The sequence below is a fragment of the Pristiophorus japonicus genome, chromosome 10, assembly GCF_044704955.1.
Source record: "Pristiophorus japonicus isolate sPriJap1 chromosome 10, sPriJap1.hap1, whole genome shotgun sequence".
Taxonomy (NCBI): domain Eukaryota; kingdom Metazoa; phylum Chordata; class Chondrichthyes; family Pristiophoridae; genus Pristiophorus; species Pristiophorus japonicus.
In genome coordinates, this window is record NC_091986.1 from 48041596 (window position 1) to 48064278 (window position 22683).

General features: G+C 48.9%; 1 protein-coding gene across 3 annotated transcripts in view; it reads left to right on the plus strand.

Annotated features, from left to right (window-relative positions):
- Nucleotides 1-22683, plus strand: part of rasa3 (RAS p21 protein activator 3) — a 264967-nt gene that overhangs the window by 16977 nt on the left and 225307 nt on the right. Inside the window, exon 1 of one of the 3 annotated variants that reach the window (XM_070891795.1) lies at nucleotides 8528-8572. The exons of the other annotated variants lie outside the window; for them this stretch is intronic. The gene's annotated coding sequence lies outside the window, so the exon portion shown is untranslated. Of the gene's footprint in view, nucleotides 1-8527; nucleotides 8573-22683 lie in introns of those variants that run through there. 3 annotated transcript variants of the gene reach the window in all.

Sequence of the window (22683 nt, forward strand, 5' to 3'; positions counted from 1 at the left end):
GGGCAGGGAGGTGTTGCTACAATTGTACAGGGCCTTGGTGAGGCCACACCTGGAGTATTGTGTACAGTTTTGGTCTCCTAACCTGAGGAAGGACATTCTTGCTATTGAGGGAGTGCAGTGAAGGTTCACCAGACTGATTCCCGGGATGGCGGGACTGACCTATCAAGAAAGACTGGATCAACTGGGCTTGTATTCACTGGAGTTCAGAAGAATGAGAGGGGACCTCATAGAAACGTTTAAAATTCTGACGGGGTTAGACAGGTTAGATGCAGGAAGAATGTTCCCAATGTTGGGGAAGTCCAGAACCAGAGGACACAGTCTAAGGATAAGGGGGAAGCCATTTAGGACGAGATGAGGAGGAATTTCTTCACCCAGAGAGTGGTGAACCTGTGGAATTCTCTACCACAGAAAGTTGTTGAGGCCAATTCACTAAATATATTCAAAAAGGAGTTAGATGAAGTCCTTACTACTAGGGGAATCAAGGGGTATGGTGAGAAAGCAGGAATGGGGTACTGAAGTTGCATGTTCAGCCATGAACTCATTGAATGGCGGTGCAGGCTAGAAGGGCCGAATGGCCTACTCCTGCACCTATTTTCTATGTTTCTATGTTTCTATGATCTTGTTGAATGGCGGAGTAGGCTCTAGGGGCTCGATGGCCTACTCCTGTTCCTAACTCTTATGTTCTTATGTTCACCAATGTCTTTCCGGGAAGGAAACCTGTTGTCCTTACCTGGTCTGGGCCTATATGTGACTCCAGTCCCGCACCAATCCAGTTGACTCTTGAGTGCTGCCTGGAGTGGCCTCACAAAAGTTGTATCAAACTGTGACAAAGATTAATCACTGTGGGAGCCCCTTCACCACACAGACTGCAGCGGCTCAAGAAGAAGGCCCACCACCAGGACAGCAACATCCCCATCTCGAGAATGAATTTTAAAAAAAGTTCTATTATATAAAATAAAGAAATAGTTTCCTTTCTTGCTGCAAACTTCTAGGGGTTCGCTATCGATGCCTGGCAGCAGCTGAGCAGAGATTGTCTGCAAAGCACGGTGTTGTGAGGGATCTGTGGAGTAAAATCCGGCTGTTATTTCCACCCTTGTAGTCTGAAATGGGAGGGCAATGCTCAACACTGAACTGCTCTGGCAATGCAAAGAGTGGCAGAGGTAATTGCAAGTTTTTGCGTAATGCAGGGATCATTAGTCCAGGGTGGTTAGGAGATGTTTAAAATGCTTAAAATAATATTCCAGTTTGTATTGTGTTTTGGTGTGTTTTCTGCAGGAGTTAGAGATATTGTTACAGGGCTGGTGATATGGTACATCTGGAATCTTAGTAAAATTCCTTACATTGTTCATCATTTCCTGTGGCGCTGCAGTGTTGCTTTTTGATAAAGGACTTTTTCCCCCATCTCTCTCTCCGCTTTTCACTTTTCTGTTAAATCTCCTTATTGAAGTTGAATGCAGTTTTGTTTTCAGGCTTTTTTTTGCAAGTGTTGCTGTCCTGCTCATTAATGCTGCATTTAATTGGGAACTGACCCCCTGGGCGTGTTGGCCATAATTCAGACTACAGTGGAAGGGAGGGAGGGAGGGGAGGGGAGGTGAACACTGGATTTATTGATGCATTCTGTTCCGAGCACTCAGCAAGAGGTTTGCTTTTTAATGTGCAAGGCACGTGATGACCGACCAGAAACAGTTTAGTGGCCTGTGGAACAAAATGATGGTGAATAATGCTTTGAGCTGTGATATATTTGGCAAGCACTGGAGAATATTGAAATGCATGCAGTTCTGGAAGGCTTGTATTTAATGTGATGTCCATCATGTGATGATGGAGCCAGTTTGGGGTAGTACACAATATCTCTAACTTTAAACATTTTGTATAGTGTCTGCCAAAATTACTTGAATGGTGCAGATAAGTCATGAAAATTGTTGCCTTTACAGCACAATATGATATTTTTAATTCATTCAAGGGATGTGGGCGTCACTGGCAAGGCCAGTATTTATTGCCCATCCCTAATTGCCCCTTGAGAAGATGGCGGTGAGCTGCCTTCTTGAACCGCTGCAATCCGTGTGGTGAAAGTACTCCCACAGTGCTGTTAGGGAGGGAGTTCCAGGATTTTGACCCAGCGACGATGAAGGAACGGTGATACATTCCCCAGTCAGGATGGTGTGTGACTTGGTTGGAAACTTGGAGGTGATGGTCTCCTCGTGTGTCTGCTGCCCTTGTCCTTCTTGGTGGTGGAGGTCGCGGATTTGGTGGCGACTGCTGCATTATGTGTAGTGGCTTTGGACTGAAGAGAAACAGAAACCAAGTTATCTCCTCTCCTGATTGGGACTGAGGATTGGAAAGATTGTTGCGGGGTATGTAAAGTAGTGGGACCATCGGCAGGTCGGGGCCTTCGGGGGCGCAGCATGGAGCCTGACCCAGCATTGGGCTCGTCGGCCCCGACCTGCAAGAACCATCAGCAGGTTGGAACCTTCAAAGCAGCAACGTGGAGCGTACCACTTCAAGGTGCAGCGCGAGTCGGCACAAGAGGGCGACGGCTGTGAAGAGGGCGACTGGATTGGACGCCACCATAACCCAGGTTGGTGATTGGAGCGTGGGCAGGTACAGCAGGAGTGGTGAGGTCGGGACAAAGAAACGGCGAGAGATCGCAGAGCGACGTGATCGGAGCCCAGGAGAGGCGTGAGTTCAGGGCCCAGAAGAGGCGAGGGTTCAGGGGCAGCACGGGCCAGCCCACACTGCGATATGTCCGTGCAGCAGAGCTGGTCTCCAGTCGTCTTGTTAACTCTTGCCACTGGACCAAGACCTAGCTCTGTGAAGCCCGTGTGGTGGCTGATGTGCAACGGCCACCACACGTTAAAAAAATCCACGCACAGGCATCTTCCACCCTTCAGTTCGGGACCTGGACTATTGGGTCCTTCATTGAAACATCTGTGAACTTATCCCTTTTTGGCGTGGAAGCAAGTAATCCTCGATACAAGGGTCTGCCTATGATGATGAAAGTAGTGGAGCCCATAGCTTGGGACATTAATGAGATTCCGAGTATCTCATCCACATTTGCACTTTAGTTTGTGGAAACGCACACAAATCTAGTTCAAGGAAGTAGTTTAAACAGTTGCGTTACACTTTCCAATCTGCATATTGATCTGTATTCAATACATCAGTCACTGTGGGTGGAAGGGGAAGGATATTTTTAAAGTCCCAACATGCTAATGCTGGATATTTAAGGCTGTGTATTGTTTATTGAAATGCGACATGTTGTCAAAGCTATTTAAAAGTTGTGTTAAGGTAGTAAGGAGTAACAAGAGGCCACTGAGAGTGCAAGGTTTAGGGCTTAGCTATGAGTAGCATTCATGGAGCAAGTGTAGGTGTGAGCAGATTACAGGGTAAATTCATCTGGTACCTTATCAGCCTGCACTGAATCAGCGAGGTGTCCTGGAAAGTTGCGTATATGTGAAATCCCGGAATTTCCTGCAACAACAAGTTACGTTGAAATTTATGCCAATCTTCCCCTTGTCGAATTACCCCCAAATTTCCTGAGACTCTCATTAGCATACAGCAGAATGTTAAAAAATGTCCGATTGCGGGGGTGGGGAGTGAGGGAGAAGTGGGTAAGCCGGATCAAGAAGGTGGGTGGAAAAAACCTTACCTGCTGGATCCAGCAGCTCGCACCTCCCTTTAGCTGCCGAGGAGTGGGATTCAGGTTTGAGATCTTTAATTAACACTTTAACATCGTACTCGACCAAAACCCGCCTATTTCTGGGGGTTAAAATTCCTCTCTTTGACTCTGACTCCTGTCCCTTTGCCCCACCATTGCTGGCCGTGCCTTCAGCCACCTAATCCCATGCTCTGCAATTCCCTGCCTAAACCCTCTTCCTCTCCAGCTCCCTCTCCTCCCTTAAGACCCTCTTTTAAAGCCCACCTCTGACCAGTCACCCCTCGGTCTTTGATTTGTTATCCACTGCACCTATGTGAATTGCTTTGGGATGTTTTTCAATGTTCAAGGCGCTACATAAACACTGGCTGTTGTTTCTGAAGCTGAATAACTCCTCCACCAGTTATTGTGAGCTCTCGTATCAATCTTCTCAGAGCAACTAGGGTAGGGCAATAAATGTCGGCCTTGCCACTGACACCCACAGCCCGCCCAAGAATAATGAAAAACCCTGGTGGTCAGAATTACAGGGATACAGATTATCCAAGGCATGGAAAAGCTAACCTGGGAAAGACTGGCACTTAACAATGAAGGAATCTGGCTCGGGAACAGGCGTTGTGGATTGAGATTAGTGACGTCAAAGAAAGATTTGCATTTCATTTCTACACTGCCTTTCACAACCTCAGGACATCCCAAAGCACTTTACAGCCAATAAAGTGTAGTCACTGTTATAATGTAGGAAACGCGGCAGCCAATTTGCACACAGCGAGGTTCCACGAACAGCAATGTGATAAGGACCAGATAATCTCTTTTTAGTGATGTTGATTGAGGAATAAATATTGGCCCAGGACATCGGGGAGAACTCCCCTGTTCTTCTTCGAAATAGTGCCGTGGGATCTTTAGCGTCCACCTGAGAGGGCAAACGGGGCCTTGGTTTAACGTCTCGTCCAAAAGACAGCACCTCCGACAGTGCAGCGCTCCCTCAGTACTGCCCCTCCGGCAGTGCAGCGCTCCCTTAATACTGCCCCTCCGGCAGTGCAGCGCTCCCTTAGTACTGCCCCTCCAGCAGTGCAGTGCTCCCTCAATACTGCCCCTCCGGCAGGGGAGCGCTCCCTCAGTACTGCCCTTCCCACAGTGCAGCGCTCCCTCAGAACTGCCCCTCCCACAGTGCAGCGCTCCCTCAGAACTGCCCCTCCCACAGTGCAGCGCTCCCTCAGTACTGCCCCTCCCACAGTGCAGCGCCCTCTCAGTACTGCGCCTCTGACAATGCAGCACTCCCTCAGTACTGCTCTCCAACAGTGCAGCGCTCCCTCAGTACTTCCCCCCCCCCCCCGACAGTGCAGCACTCCATCAGTACTGCCCCTGCCACAGTGCAGCACTCCCTCAGTACTTCCCCCCGACAGTGCAGCGCTCCCTCAGTACTGCCTCTCCCAGAGTGCAGCACTCCCTCAGTACTTCCCCCCCGACAGTGCAGCACTCCCTCAGTACTGCCTCTCCCAGAGTGCAGCGCTCCCTCAGTACTTCCCCCCCCCCCCGACAGTGCAGCACTCCATCAGTACTGCCCCTGCCACAGTGCAGCACTCCCTCAGTACTTCCCCCCGACAGTGCAGCACTCCCTCAGTACTGCCTCTCCCAGAGTGCAGCACTCCCTCAGTACTTCCCCCCCGACAGTGCAGCACTCCCTCAGTACTGCCTCTCCCAGAGTGCAGCGCTCCCTCAGTACTTCCCCCCCCCCCCTCGACAGTGCAGCACTCCCTCAGTACTTCCCCCCCCCCGACAGTGCAGCACTCCCTCAGTACTTCCCCCCCCCCGACAGTGCAGCACTCCCTCAGTACTTCCCCCCCCCCCCCCGACAGTGCAGCACTCCCTCAGTACTGCCTCTCCCAGAGTGCAGCGCTCCCTCAGTACATCCCCCCCCGACAGTGCAGCACTCCCTCAGTACTTCCCCCCCCGACAGTGCAGCGCTCCCTCAGTACTTCCCCCCCGACAGTGCAGCACTCCCTCAGTACTTCCCCCCCCGACAGTGCAGCGCTCCCTCAGTACATCCCCCCCCGACAGTGCAGCACTCCCTCAGTACTTCCCCCCCGACAGTGCAGCGCTCCCTCAGTACTTCCCCCCCGACAGTGCAGCACTCCCTCAGTACTTCCCCCCCCGACAGTGCAGCGCTCCCTCAGTACTTCCCCCCCGACAGTGCAGTGCTCCCTCAGTACTTCCCCCCCCCCCGACAGTGCAGCGCTCCCTCAGTACTGCCCCTCCCACAGTGCAGCACTCCCTCAGTACTTCCCCCCGACAGTGCAGCACTCCCTCAGTACTTCCCCCCCCCCGACAGTGCAGCACTCCCTCAGTACTGCCTCTCCCAGAGTGCAGCGCTCCCTCAGTACTTCCCCCCCCCCCTCGACAGTGCAGCACTCCCTCAGTACTCCCCCCCCCCGACAGTGCAGCACTCCCTCAGTACTTCCCCCCCCCCGACAGTGCAGCACTCCCTCAGTACTGCCCCTCCCACAGTGCAGCACTCCCTCAGTACTGCCTCTCCCAGAGTGCAGCACTCCCTCAGTACTTCCCCCCGACAGTGCAGCGCTCCCTCAGTACTTCCCCCCGACAGTGCAGCACTCCCTCAGTACTGCCTCTCCCAGAGTGCAGCACTCCCTCAGTACTTCCCCCCCCCCCCCAACAGTGCAGCACTCCCTCAGTACTGCCTCTCCCAGAGTGCAGCACTCCCTCAGTACTTCCCCCCCCCCCCAACAATGCAGCACTCCCTCAGTACTGCCCCTCCACAGTGCAGCACTCCCTCAGTACTTCCCCCCCCAACAGTGCAGCACTCCCTCAGTACTGCCCCTCCACAGTGCAGCACTCCCTCAGTACTTCCCCCCCGACAGTGCAGCACTCCCTCAGTACTGCACTGGAGCGTCAGCCTAGATTCAAGGGGGAAAAATAAGGCACTGGGTCAGGTCGAGGGATTAGATCTGGAACTTTACAACTGTTGTGTATCTGTAAAGCATGCACTCCCATGTTCTGCCAACAGGGAGCTCATCCCCTGAAGTCCCAAGGAATCCCAGCATCCCTTTGGAGCACTGTCTATAAGCCAGCTCCTAAGGCCTGTTACTCACTCTGGAGTGTCTTTATTAAAGACTGAGGTCACTGTTACTTTAACCTCTCTGTGTTCGGAACACAATAACAACTATTTTGAGTTGTATCAGTAATCAAGTGCCCCCTGATTAAAGTGGGGGGACACACTCCAAAAAAAAAACTTTTCAGGTGCCCCTTGTTTTTTTGCCTCCAATAATAGGGGAGCAGGTGTGGGATCAAATGCAATTGTTATGGGCAACTTAACCTGCTACAACTTGCATTTATGTAGAGCCTTTACTGTAGTAAAACATCACGAGGTGCTTCACAGGAATGTTAATCAAACAAAATTTGACACAGAGCCACAAAAAGAGATGTTGGGACAGGTGATTGGTCACAGAGGTAGCTTTTAAGGAGTGTCTTGAAGGAGGATAGAGAGGCAGAGAGGTTTGGTGAGGGAATTCCAGAGTTTAGTGCCCAGTCATATATCAAATGGAGTAAAAGGAGTGAAGTTATATTGCAGGATGCTGAGCTTATGCATGTCTGAAATGGTTAAGCTGCTCACACAGGGAGGGCGATACTAGAGCTAGTATTTTTAGCCGAGCTTGAGGAAGTATTTTTTCCAGAGTATGAACAACAGCTGGAACAGATTGTCGGGACGGGTAGTTGAGGCCAGGAACACTGGGCTCATTGAACATGCAGCTAGATGCTGCAATGGGAGGATGATCACATTGTTTTTCTAGCAGGCTTGAGGGCCCTCTTCATGTGGATTGGCAGGGTCCTGGGACTCTGTATAGACCTTTCCCCTCATCCTCCCCTCCCGACTGAAGCATATTGATGCATTCCTTCCATTCTTCACCCATTTCCAACTCTACTGTAAACTTCTGAAAGCTGGTTATCCTTTGTTGTGTAGAATTGGTTTGTGTACATCGAGCACTGAATCCCTCGTGAATGAAGAATATTCTGATGAATATATGGCATTCCCTAATTTAGTTTTTTGTTGGAGCAGCCCTGTCTTTATCTGGTTTCAGTTCTCCAACTTTAAATGGTAGCTTTGAACTGAAGAGAAACAGAAACTGAGTTATCTGCAGTATCTGTGAAATTTGACCTTGAAGATATTTTTAATTTGATGTCCATTTGTTGAAGAAAGGCCCAGCGAGAATTTTTCTTTATTATAAATATTCCCTCCCCCCCCCCCCCCCCCCCACACACTTGTCAATATTCTCCCCTCCTCCCCTTCTGAAACCATTGACTCCTTGCTGGCTTAGGCGGCAGGCTTTTCCCCAAAATCTTTTTGATTTGTCTTGTATTTACAGGAGCAAGACACTTTCCATGACCAGACCCAGTCACCTACGCCCCAAAAATTGCATAGGTGTTTGTATTAGCATTAACATTTATGCCATGGCTCAAAGGGCAGCACGCTCACCTCTGACTCAGAAGATTGTGGGTTCAGCACCCACTCTAGAGACTTGAGCACAAAACCCAGGCTGATGCGCTCAGTGCAGTACTGATGGAGCGCTGCACTGTTGGAGGTGCCGTCTTTCAGATGAGAATTTAAACCGAGGCCTCATCTGCCCTCTTGGGTGGAGGTAAAAGATCCCACAACACTATTTTGAAGAACAGGGGAGTTCTCCTATGTGTCTTGGAGACAATATTTATTCCTTAACCAATATCCTTAAAAACAGATGATCTGGTTATTGTCAGATTGCTGTTTGTGGGAGCATGCTGTGTGGAAATTGGCTGCCACGTTTCCCTACATTACAACAGTGACTACACTTCAAAAAGTATTTAATTGGCTGTAAAGTGCTTTTGGATGTCCTGAGGTTGTGAAAAGTGCTATAGAAATGTAAGTTCGTTAGAAATGTAAGTTCGTTCTTTCTTTACTGGAACTGCCAGTTCTATTTACTGGAAGATGGAGAACATCCCACAGACAGACCAGTTTATTGTTTAATTTGCATAAGCTAAACAATACAGTAAATCAGTACATAAAATCAAATTTGGAACTGGTCCATAATGGGTTAAAATATCTTGTAGATATTTATGATTCCAGTTGGATAAGCAGCAGGATTAGAGGATGAATCAGTTTTTTGGAGGCTTTTATGAAGCTGTATGCAGATCCTGTGGATTTCCAGTCTGCAGAGTTCAAGTCCATTGCCAGAATGATAGACCAAGATGAATGGCCTCTGAAACTAGAACCCTCAATCATCCATCATTATAGATCCTGATGAGCAGGTGGTCATCCTCAATCCAAATACCTTTAATATCTTCAGCATCTAGAATAAAGCCCATGTATCCCAACTCCATTCCCGATCAATCAATCTGCTCCTGCCCTGGAGCAAATCTCCAATCTTCATTTTATGCGTCGACAAAGGCAGTTCGCCCTCATTTTAACTCTAGTACAGGAACAAGAACCCCTCGAGCCTGTTTCGTGATTCAATGCTTGATCTATATCTTACCTCCATCTAGCTGCCTTGGTTCCGTAACCCTTAATACCCTTGCCTAACAACAATCTTATCAATCTCAGTTTTCTTCAATTCACACACCCTCTTGTCCCCTCCTCTCCACCTCGCCCCTCCTCTCCACCTCGCCCCTCCTCTCCACCTCCCCCCTCCTCTCCACCTCCCCCCCTTCTCTCCACCGCTCCCCCCCCCTCCTCTCCACCGCTCCCCCCTCACTCCTCTCCATCGCTCCCCCCCTTCCTTCCTTCTCTCTCTTCTCCCCCCCTCCCCCTCCCTCCTTCCTCCCCTCCCTCCCCCCACTGTAGCATTGTGGTTATGTTATGGGCGAGTAATCTCGAGGCCTAGACTAATGATCCGAAGGCATTAGTTCAAATCCCACCACGGCAGCTGGGGAAATTTAAATTAATTTGAAATTAAAAAGCTAGTGTCAGTACTGGTAACCAGAGGGGGGGGGGGGGGAGAAGGAAGGAGAGGGGGGGGTGGGGATAATAAAGGAGGCGGGGGAGAAGGAATTGTCGGTTCACTGATGTCCTTTGGGGAAGGAAATCTGCTGGCCTATATGTGACTCCAGACTCACAGCAATGTGGGTTAACTCTTATCTGCCCTCTGAAATGGCCGAGCGAGACACTCCGTTGTATCAAACCGCTATAAACTGTGGGAGGACTTTCACCACACAGACTGCAGCTGTTCACGAAGGCGGCTTGCCACCATCCTCTCGAGGGATGGGCTATGGCAGCGACGTCCACATCCCATGAAAAAATTATTTTAAAAAATTCTCTTTATCCGCTATTCCTTTCAATCTAAATTTATAGCAGGTTCGGCCCTAAACCCTAAATCTCTTTAACCTGATCTCAAATGTTGACACAGTTTCTTCCTCAACCAGTAACCCTGGAAGCAAATTCTGCAGTCTCTCTACTCTGTGTGTGACCAAGTTTCTCCTGCCCTCTGTTCTAAATCTAAACCCCTTGTTCTGGCCCCTCAACTACTGGAAGCCAGTCTGTGTCTGTCTGCCCGGGCCCATGCTGGAGAGTGAAGCCTGAGCAGGGAAAAGGCCCACCGTTTCTTTGTGAGGCTTAGAGGAACATTCCTGCTCCCACTGGCCTCTAATTTAAAATAACCTGCTCGGAGCCTGATCTGCATATTTAAAACTGGATTGCCCGCCCGCTGGTATCCGACACACCTGCTCACACCCTGCGGGAAGGCGGGAGGATCGGATTTTAAGTCACCCCACCCAGTCTGGTTTCCGCACCAGAGTGGCAGGGTTAAAATCAGGCCTCAGTTTCTGAGTATACAGTATTCTGGGGCATACCGCAAAACACCCTGACGTTAAAACTATATTTACATTTGGAAATTGTGATCTGAAACCAAAGGCGGCAGACACTGGCGAGAATACCACAGCACTGAGATTATTTAAATAAATAATGATCTCGTGTTTTAAAATGCTCTGCTCAGTTGGCCGTATGCACTCTTTGTTACGGCCATCAAACTACATTTATTTTCCAAACACTGATCTTTACAAGTTAATTATAGTTCGCTTCTAATAATTCAGTTGTTTGTTTTTGCACTAAGAATGTTTGGATCCTAGATTCTTACAACACATCACAAAGTTCCATGGCCCTGGCCCCTCCCTATCTCTGCAATCTCCTCCAGCCCGACAACCCTCCCAGATCTCTGCACTCCCCCAATTCTGGCCTCGTGAGCATCCCTGATTTCCATCGCTTCACCATTGGCGGCCGTGCCTTCAGCTGCCTGGGTCCTAGCTTCTGGAATTCCCTCTCTAAGCCACTCCGCCTCGCTACCTCTCATTCCTCCTTCAAGACACACCTTAAAACCCACCTCTGCCCTAATATCTTCTTATGTGGCTCCATATCAAATTTTGTTTGGTAACACTCCTGTGAAGCACCTTGGAACGTTTTACTATGTTGAAGGCACTGTATAAATACAAGTTGTTGTTGTTGAGCCCATTCGGCCCATCGTGCCTGTGCCGGCTCTTTGAAAGAGCTATCCAATTAGTCCCACTCCCCCCTGAATTTTTCTAGTTCCCTTTTGAAAATGACTTGAATCTGCTTCCACCGACCTTTCAGGCAGCGCAAAGATTTCTCATCTCCCCTCAGGTACCTTTGCGAATTAACTTAGATCTGCATCTTCTGGCTATTCACACGTCTGTCGCTGGAAACAGTTTCTCTTTGTTTACTCTATCAAAACTCTTGATGATTTTGAACGCTTCTATTAAATCTCCCCTTCACCCTCTCTGCTCGAAGGAGAACAACCCCAGCTTCTCCAGTCTCTCCACATAACTGAAGTCCCTCATCCCTGGCACCGTTCTGGTAAATCTCCTCTGCACCCTCTCCGCAGCCTTGACATCCTTCCTAAAGTGTGGTGCCCAGAATTGGATACAGTACTCCAGCTGGGGCTTCAGTGATTAATGACAGTTGACACAAAAATGTGGGTGATTTAGAAGTGTTAGCTTCCGATCATGAGGGATTTTCCTTTCTCTCCTGGGTCTAGATAGTGAAAGGGTTAAGAGTGCCAGGAAGTGAGTCGAGGGAATGTTTGACTTGTTAATGCGGTTTTGTGTGTGATAGATCGAACTATATCTGTCCTTCTCGAAGGGTGTTTTCCCAGCTGTGGTAAGTCTTATCAGACAATGTAATTTCTCTGTCAGTTTGCTGTCCTTGTCTTTCCTTAAACCCAATCATGTTAGGACACTGTTAAGATTATTACAAGGCGTGCTGTGTAATCAGGCTGAGGTTTCCCGCTCGTTTGTCACATTTCGCGTTCTGCTTGCACCTTCAGTTAATTTGTCTGGGAAAAAAATTGCTTTCTTTTCCAAAGATTAAAAACTGTCTTTAAATTTCCTGTGGTTGAGCAGTTCCAGGTGAGTGCAGCATTTAATGATCGTGGTCCATACATGACATTCACTTGCTGGAGGTACACAACTCAGTACAAATTCCTTTGATAGAATAGGCCACACCATTGCAGCTCTATCAGGATTTAGTGAAGAATATTTTTAGTTCACATGACGTAGCCAAAAATACACACACCACCACAACTTTTACATCAAAAAGAAAGGAAGGACTTGCACCTTTCACAATCCCAGGACCTCCCAAAGCACTTTGAAGTGTGGTCACTGTTGTAATGTAGGAAATGTGGCAGCCAATCTGCGCACAGCAAGCTCCCACAAACAGAAATGTGATCATGACCAGCTAATCTATTTGATATGTTGGTTGAGGGATAAATATTGGTCCGAGGATACCGGGAAGAACTCCCCTGCTCTTCTTCGAAATAGTTCCATGGGATTTTTTCCGACTACCTGGGAGGGGAGATCTCTGGTTAATGTCTCATCCGAAAGACAGCACCTCTAGTGCAACACTCCCTCAGTATAATCCCTCCAAAAGTGCAGCGTTGCCTCAGTGCTTCCGCTCCGACAGTGCAATACTCCCTCAGTACTGTCCCTCCGACAGTGCAGCACTCCCTCAGAACTACCCCTCCGATAGTGCAGCGCTCCCTCAGTACTGCCCCTCCGACAATGCAGCGTTCCCTCTGTCATGTATGTAACCTCTATGAAACACCACTGCAATACTGTATATACTTAAGCAATGCACACCTTGACCACAGGGGGGGTGAACTTGTGGGAGACACTCCTTACCTGGTCATCCAGGTATATAAAGGGAGGTCCACGCAGGGTCATCACTTCTTGGTCTTGTGAATAAAGGTTCAGGTCATGGAGTGACCTTGTCCATAGAATGTGCCTCGTGTGGATTTTGTGCCATTGAGCAAGGACTTTACATTGGCAACAAGAAACGGGAATCAGCGACCCACAAGAATGGCCACCGGTAGCACAGAGGAACAGTACTGTGTTGGCGAGGACTGGGACGATTTCATTGAGAGGCTCCAGCAAAGCTTTGTCATGAAAGAATGGCTGGGAGATGCTGTGGCCGACAAGTGAAGGGCCCATCTGCTGACCAGCTGCGGACCTAAGATTTACGTGCTCATGAAGGACCTACTAGCACCCGAAAAGCCAGCGGACAAAACCTTTGAAGAGCTCAGCAAACTAATCGGTGAGCACCTCAAACCGGCGAGCAGCGTAAACATGGCCCGACACAGATTTTATACCCATCGACGTCATGAAGGACAGAGCATACTGGACTTCGTTGCGGACCTCCGGCGGTTGGCCAGCCTCTAAGTTCACAGATGCCTGCAGCGGGGAGATGTTAAGGGATTTCTTTATTGAGGGCATCGGTCATGCGGGGATTTTCCAAAAGTTAATTGAGACCAAGGACTTGACTTTGGAAGCGGCGGCGTTGATGGCTCAGACTTTCATGACGGGGTAGGAGGAAACCAAAATAATATACACGCGCAATTCTGTCTCCAACGTGGCGGGGATTCAGAGAGTCAATATCATAAACGCGACTCAGAGCCCTGCAGGCAGGCAAGAGCAGTTCGACACACCCCAGGCAGCAATAGACCCCAGAGCAGGTTTTCAACAGAGACAATGGCAGGCTGAACGGACATTTACGTCATCACAGTGGACAATGCAGTCTGGGATGGGGTATTGACACCCACTAACAGGGTACTCGAGGGCAGTCCAAAGGACAATCAGCGAGCAATGCCGGATCATAGCTCCTTTGTTCACAACAATGGGAATCTCAGCTCATGCTGGAGGTGTGGGGGCAAACACTCTGCCAGGACTTGCAGGTTTCAACAATTTGTCTGCAGAAATTGCAACCTCAGTGGCCATTTAGCTCGAATGTGCAAGAAGCCTGTAACCAGGCTAATTTATGAGGTGGATGGACCAGAAGGGGGTTCTGTGATGCAGGATGACTCTTGGGGCAAATCAATGGACGCTGAAGTTCAGCGGGTTCATGTGGCAAACATTCACAGCTCATATACCAAAACGCTACCAATGATGATGAAGGTTTTATTAAACGGCATCCCTGTATGCATGGAGCTGGACACGGGGGCCAGCCAGTCACTCATGAGTGTTCAACAATTCGAAAAACTATGGCCACTCAAAGCCAGTAAACTCAAACTAGAATGCATTGAGACACAACTATGGACATATACCAAAAAAATAATTCCAGTACTAGGCAGTGCAATGTTGGCGGTCACACACAATGGATCGGTGAACCGGCTGCCGCTCTGAATTGTCCCGGGCAATGGTCCCACACTGTTGGGAAGGAGCTGGTTCGCTGAGATGAACTGGAAATGGGGGGATGTGCACGCAATGTCATCTGTGGAGCGAAGTTCGTGCTCACAAGCCCTACAACAATTTGAGTCACTATTCCAACCTTGCGTCGGGATGTTCAAAGGTACCAAAGTAGTGATACGCATCAACCCGGACGCCAGACCAGTGCACCACAAAGCCAGAGCAGTGCCATATGTGATACGGGAGAAAATTGAAAGTGAATTGGACCGTTTGCTGAGCGAGGGCATCATCTCGCCCATTGAATTCAGCAACTGGGCGAGCCCCATCGTTCCTGTCCTAAAAGCGAATGGTTCTGTCAGGAACTGTGGCGACTACAAGGCCACTATCAGCCGGGTGTCCCTACAAGACCAATACCCGCTCCCGAGAGCGGAGGATCTTTTCGCCACGCTGGCAGGCGGCAAACTGTTTACCAAGTTGGATCTCACTTCAGCCTACATGATCCAAGAACTGGCCGACGAATCTAAACTACTGACCACCATCACTACGCACAAGGGACTGTTCGTTTACAACAGGTGCCCGTTTGGCATTCGATCAGCGGCCGCGATTTTTCAAAGAAACATGGAAAGCCTGCTTAAATCCATTCCTGGAACAATTGTATTTCAGGACGACATCCTCATCACGGGTCGTGACACCGAGGAACATCTCCACAACCTGAAGGAGGTGCTAAGCCGACTGGACCGGGTAGGCCTGCGACTCAAGAAGTCTAATTGTGTGTTTTTGGCCCCAGAGGTTGAGTTCCTGGGCAGGAGGGTTGCTGCAGATGGGATTCGGCCCACCGAATCCAAAACAGTGGCGATTCGACGAGCGCCCAGGCCCGGCAACACATTGGAGTTGCGTTCATTTCTGGGACTCTTGAACCATTTCGGGAACTTTCTGCCGAACTTAAGCACATTGTTGGAGCTGCTACACATACTACTGTGTAAGGGTTGTGATTGGTTTTGGGGGGACTGTCAAGAACGGGCTTTCAATCGGGCGTGGAACCTACTTTGTTCAAATAAGTTATTGACCTTGTATGACCCCTGTAAGAAATTGGTTCTGACATGTGGTGCATCGTCCTATGGGGTTGGGTGCGTGTTGCAGCAGAGTAATGCTGAGGGCCAACTACAACCTGTGGCTTATGCTTCCAGTCGCGCTCTCAAGCAGAACAGGGATATGGGATGGTTGAGAAGGAGGCACTCGCATGTCTCTATGGTGTAAAAAAAATGCATCAGTACCTTTTTGGCAGGAGGTTCGAATTAGAAACTGACCACAAGCCGTTAACATCCCTGTTGTCAGACAGCAAGGCTGTCAATGCCTACGCGTCAGCCCGCATACAGCGATGGGCTCACACTGGCTGCTTATGACTACTCCATCCGGCACCGGCCTGGCATCGAAAATTGCGCTGATGCATTCAGCAGGCTTCCACTGGCCACTACCAAGGGGGCAGCGGAACAAAGCATTGAGATGGTCATGGCCGTTGATGCCTTTGATAGCGCAGGCTCCCCCATCACAGCCCACCAGATCAAAATCTGGACAGAGATCACCTCCTATCTCTGATTGAGAAATGTGTCCTGACTGGGGATTGGGCGCCCGCATACAGAGCATGCCCCGAGGAGGTCAGACCGTTTCACAGGCGGATGGATGAGCTCTCCATCCAAGCTGACTGCCTACTATGGGGCAGCTAGTAGTCATGCCCCAGAGGGGCAGGGAGGCATTCATCAGGGAACTCCACAGTGAGCATCCAGGCATCGTTCTGATGAAGGCCATTGCCTGTCACATGTTTGGTGGCCGGGAATTGATTCAGACCTGGAACACTGTGGTCGCAGGTGCACGACGTGTGCCCAGCTGGGTAATGCCCCCAGGGAAGCCCCGCTCAGCCCGTGGCCCTGGCCCACCAGGCCATGGTCACGTATTCATGTCGGCTACGCGGGCCCGTTCATGGGAAAAAATTTTCTCATTGTGGTAGATGCGTACTCGAAATGGATCGAGTGCATCATTTTGAATTCGTGCACGACATCCACCACTGTGGAGAGTCTGCGTGCGGTCTTTGCAATCCACAGCTTGCCGGACATCCTTGTTAGCGATAATGGCTCATGTTTCACGAGCTACGAATTCCGGAAGTTCATGTCGGGCAATGGCATCAACCATGTCAGGACAGCACCATTCAAGCCGGCCTCCAATGGCCAGGCAGAACGTGCGGTCCAAATCATTAAACAAGGCATGCTCAGGATTCAAGGACCCTCCCTTCAATGCCGCCTATCGCGCCTCCTGCTGGCCTATAGGTCCCGACCGCACTCACTCACGGGGGTCCCACCCGCTGAGCTACTTATGAAATGAACACTCAAAACTTGGTTGTCCCTCATTCACCCAGTCCTGTCCGACATAGTTGAGGGCAAGCGCCAGTCCCAAAACGAGTACCATGACCAAAATTCAAGGGGGAGATGTATAGAAATAAATGACCCCGCATTCGTCCTCAATCACATCGTGGGGCCCAAATGGCTTGAGGGTACTGCAATAGACAAAGAGGGCAATAGGGTCATAGTGGTTAAACTTAACAATGGGCAGAATGCCGTAAGCATCTGGACCAAGTAAAAAAAAAAGGTTCAGCATAGACACTGAGGAACCTGAGGAAGATCATGAAATGGTATTCACACCACCGCCAGTGAACGAGCAACAAGAACATTCAGCAGCATGCACAGTCTCTGCAGACAGGCCAGAATCACCACAGGTGACAGACACTCACGCCAAGGCTCAACAACCAGAGCCCCAACTGCGGCGCTCCACGAGGGAGCATAGACCACCTGAAAGACTTAACCTATGATCCCAATAAGACTTTGAGGCGGGAGGTGATGTCATGTACATAACCTGTATGTAACACCACTGCAATACTGTATACTTAAGCAATGCATACCTTGACTACAGGGGGTGAACTTGTGGGAGACATTCCTTACCTGGTCATCCAGGTATATAAAGGGAAGTCCCACGCAGGGTCATCACTTCTTGGTCCTGTGAATAAAAGTTCAGGTCATAGAGTGACCTTGTCCATAGAATGTGCCTCGTGTGGGTTTTGTGCCATTGAGTAAGGACTTTACACCCTCGGTACTGCCCCTCCGACAGTGCAGCGCTCCCTTGGTACTGCCCCTCCGACAGTGCAGCGCTCCCTCAATACTGCCCCTCCCAACAGTGCAACGCTCCCTCAGTCTTTGGAAAAGAGAGCATTTTTTTCCCCTGTGAAATTAACTGAAGGCTCCTCCGACAGTACTGCATTGGGAGTGTCAGCCTGGATTATGGTCTTGAGTCCCTGGAGTAGGACTTGTACCCACATCTCCTGACTTAAGCATTATGACTGTTACCACAGAGGCAAGCTGACACAGGCTGAGTGGAAGCATTGGTCTTCGTGTTGTGGTGACTGTACCTAACAATGCAGTTTAGTACCGACGGTTTGTTGACTGGGTAATCCATTAAGTTACGAACCAGTCTTGGTGGCCACAAAACTTGCTCTCAGCTGCAGTTTCAATCGTTGCTGCTCGGCAGTTTTACTAAAATGATGCTCAATTTCAGAAACCTCCAACACTCCTTAAGCAGCTAGTCTAAAAAGCAAGAAAATTAGATCGCACACATGTTTCTTGCCTCTCCAACTTCCTTCAGCCTGGGTATACAACTAACGAGGTTCTGTAAATGTTCACAATATATATTGATTTATCTGTCCTTTATATAAGATCAGATATAAGGTGTCTGAGAGAGGAGATACCTGTCTGGAAACACTGGGTCTCTTTTCTCCAGAAAACAGAAGACTGTAAGGCGATCTGATAGAAGTCTTTAAAATTATGAAAGAGTTTGATAGGGTAGGTGCAGAGAAGATGTTTCCACTTCTGGGGGAAACCAAAACTAGAGGCCATCAATATAACATAGTTACTAATAAATCCAATAGGGACTTCAGGAGAAACTTCTTTACCCAGAGAGTGATGAGAATGTGGAACTCACTACCACAGGGAGTGGTTGAGGCAAACAGAATTTACAGCACAGAAACAGGCCATTCGGCCCAACTGGTTTATACTCCACACGAGCCTTTTTCCACACCTCTTCATCTCACTCTATCAGATTAACCTTCTATTCCTTTTACCCTCATATACTTATCTAGTTTCCCCTTAAAGGTATCTCTGCTATTCACCTGAACCACTCCCTGTGGCAGCGAGGTCCACATTCTCACCACGCTCTGGGTAAAGACGTTTCTCCTAAATTCCCAATTGGATTTATTGGTGACTATCTTATATTGATGGCCTTGGGTTCTGGTCTCCCCGACAAGTGGAAACATCTTCTCTACTTCCACCCTATCAAACCCTTTCATAAACTTAAAGACCTCTATCAAGTCATCCCTCAGCCTTCTCTTTTCTAGAGTGAAGAGCCCCAGTCTGTTCAATCTTTTCTGATAGTTATAACCTCCCAGTTCTGATATCATCCTTGTAAAGTAGAGAGTAAAGAAAAAAAACTGCAGTATATATTTGAAAATGAATGCTGAAAAAAGGGCGTGGAGTTGAGGGCTGTAATCTCACGGCAGGGTTTGGATGGTGGTTGTAAACAGCGTGCGGTCTGTTGCTGTGGCTCCACCTGAACCCCTCGATTAGATTGCATTTCTGTCATTCATTTCCTGCTCTTTATTGCTCTATGAATAGCGCACGTTTGACATTTCCTGTTGAGGGCATTGCTCTCAATGTAGGATTGACGATGTTTGTTAGTTAAGGGAGCTGGGCTCTTCATCCCAGCCAGTCCATGAGAAATGGCAGATAAATCCAGACTTGAACAAGTGTGGGTTGTCAAAATCGAACCATGGCACTGTGGCTTCACCTCTGACCAGTGCTAACTTGCAGTGTGCCTTCCTTGCTGGGAACAAGGAATTTCTGGTAGTAACGTAAGATGATAAGCAGAGGCAAGACTCTAGCTCGGAGGAGAGAGGGAATCTATGATGCTCTGCTACTGACCAGTTAGAGTGTCATTGGCAAGAGCCTGGGTGCAAACAATGAGCTGCTTCTGTCCATAATGGAGACTGGGTGTGTGTCTGTTTTAGTGATGTTGGTTGAGAGATAAATATTCGTCAGGACACCGGGAGAACTCGAATGGGATCTTTTATGTCCACCTGAGAGGACAGATGGGGTTTAATGTCTCATCCGAAAGATGTCACCTCCGACAGTGCGGCACTCCCTCAGTACTGCCCCTCTGACAGTGCGGCGCTCCCTCAGTACTGCCTCTCCGACAGTGCGGCGCTCCCTCAGTACTGCCCCTCCGACAGTGCGGCGCTCCCTCAGTACTGCCCCTCCGACAGTGCGGCGCTCCCTCAGTACTGCCCCTCCGACAGTGCGGCGCTCCCTCAGTACTGCCCCTCCGACAGTGTGGCGCTCCCTCAGTACTGCCCCTCCGACAGTGCGGCGCACCCTCAGTACTGCCCCTCTGACAGTGCGGCGCTCCCTCAGTACTGCCCCTCCGACAGTGTGGCGTTCCCTCAGTACTGCCCCTCCGACAGTGTGGCGTTCCCTCAGTACTGCCCCTCCGACAGTGCGGCGTTCCCTCAGTACTGCCCCTCCGACAGTGCAGCGCTCCCTCAGTACCGCACTAGGAATGTCAGCCTAGATTATGAGCTCAGGTGTCTGGAGTGAGACCTGAACCTACAACCTTCTGACTCAGCTGATAGTGCTACCCACTGAGCCACTGCTGAGATTTCACTCGATATTGGTAGGTGAGGATAACCGTCCAGATGAGCAAGTTGTTCCTAGTTGAAATGTTCATTGATTTTCTAGTTGGCCCCCAAGCTGCAGCAGTAGATTTATTTCCAACATTTATATTCATACCGTGTGTGTGGTTGTGTCTCTGCCTCTCTTTCCTCCTTTTTAAGACGCTCCTTAAAACTTACCTCTTTGACCAAACGTCACCTGTCCTTATATCCCCCTATGTGGCTCGGTGTCAAATTTTATTTGATGATGCTCTTGTGAAAAGCCTTTGGATATTTTTCTACCTTAAAGGTGCTGTTTAAATGCAAGTTTTCTCAGTTTTCCCCCTCCATGCTCCCTGTCGGACTTTGTACTGTGGGTTACGGGCATCTAGTGTGAAGCAATTTACCAGTGTTGCAGGTAAACAGTCACGGGGTCCCTTCAGTTTCCACTGATTGACTACAGTATGAGCATTGTGACCACGCAGGCAGGCAGAGACGCAGACACATGTTGATGCTCTTCGAAAGCTGGTTTGAAATGTTCTGCGGGAAATGTTAAGGCAAATTCTTTCTTCGCATCTTCCTCTGTTTCTATCCTTTGCTTGGGCTTGCCAACACTCCAAGGCTGTCCTGGAGTCTCAAGGAGTTAAAAGATTAATCTGCGGGACACTTCTGAGAGCAAAATTCCTGGAGAAAAATCCTACGGACGTTGTAAGAAAATTGTGTGTATTTCCAATTGCTCTGAACATTTTTGTTTATTAGTTATAATAATATTGGATAAGGCGGGAAAGAAGGCTGTTTGACTGGACAGGGTGGTTGAAGGCAGGAGGTCCTGAGATGAGATCTCCAGGAATATGTCCAGTCAGAATCCCTTGGTGAGCGTGCTACCCACAGAGCCGAGGCTGCACTTAACTTTAATGGTTATCTGTATGGAATTTTAATGGCTAGCAGTTTAACAAGTGAGTCCTAACCAACAATTACATATAACTAAAAATTCTCCAGAGCCACACTGATCATCTCTCACGCAGAGTTAGACTGCTGTTAACACCCTCTAGCGAAGAGGTATCGATATACTGTATAGTGCCCTCGAGCTAGGAGGTCCAAGTCAGCATGGATTTATGAAAGGGAAATCATGCTTGACAAATCTTCTAGAATTTTTTGAGGATGTAACTAGTAGAGTGGACAGGGGAGAACCAGTGGATGTGGTGTATTTGGACTTTCAAAAGGCTTTTGACAAGGTCCCACACAAGAGATTAATGTGCAAAATTAAAGCACATGGGATTGGGGGTAATGTATTGACGTGGATAGAGAACTGGTTGGCAAAGAGTAGGAATAAACGGGTCCTTTTCAGAATGGCAGGCAGTGACTAGTGGGGTACTGCAAGGTTCAGTGCTGGGACCCCAGCTATTTACAATATATATTAATGATTTAGACGAAAGAATTGAATATAATATCTCCTAGTTTGCAGATGACACTAAGCTGGGTGGCAGTGTGAGCTGTGAAGAGGATGCTAAGAGGCTGCAGGGTGACTTGGACAGGTTAAGTGAGTGGGCAAATGCATGGCTAAGGCAGTATAATGTGGATAAATGTGAGGTTATCCACTTTGGTGGCAAAAACAGGACGGCAGATTATTATCTGAATGGTGACAGATTAGTAAAAGGGGAGGTGCAACGAGACTTGGGTGTCATGGTACATCAGTCATTGAAAGTTGGCATGCAGGTACAGCAGGCGGTGAAGAAAGCAAATGGCATGTTGGCCTTCATAGCGAGAGGATTTGAGTATAGGAGCAGGGAGGTCTCGCTGCAGTTGTACAGGGCCTTGGTGAATCCACACCTTGAATATTGTGTGCAGTTTTGGTTTCCTAATCTGAGGAAGGACATTCTTGCTATTGAGGGAGTGCAGTGAAGGTTCACCAGACTGATTCCCGGGATGGCAGGACTGACATATGAAGAAAGACTGGATCGACTAGGCTTATATTCACTGGAATTTAGAAGAATGAGAGGGGATCTCTTATAAGCATATAAAATTCTGACTGGATTGGACAGGTTAGATGCAGGAAGAATGTTCCCGATGTTGGGGAAGTCCAGAACCAGGGTTCACAGTCTAAGGATAAGGGGTAAGCCATCTAGGACCGAGATGAGGAGAAACTTTTTCACCCAGAGAATTGTGAACCTGTGGAATTCTCTACCACAGAAAGTTGCTGAGTCCAGTTCGTTGGATATATTCAAAAGGGAGTTAGATGTGGCCCTTACGGCTAAAGGGATCAAGGTGTATGGAGAGAAGGCAGGAGTGGGCTACTGAAGTTGCACGATCAGCCATGATCATATTGAATGGCGGTGCAGGCTCGAAGGGCCGAATGGCCTACTCCTGCCCCTATTTTCTATGCTTCTATTTATAGGGGGCTGTATTGTGAGAGAGGGTCTGTGAAAGAATGCCATTTTAAGCTCCACATGGCTGACTGAGATCTCTCAAATAAATAGAGTTCAATTAAAAGTGTTCAAGAGACTATAAAATACACGCTGTCAGAAGCGGAGACTTACGATCTTTCGTCGAACGTATCTATGACCGAAATATTGGAACTATAAGATTTTTTTGAGCCCATCGAAGTCAACATTAAGCAGTGCAG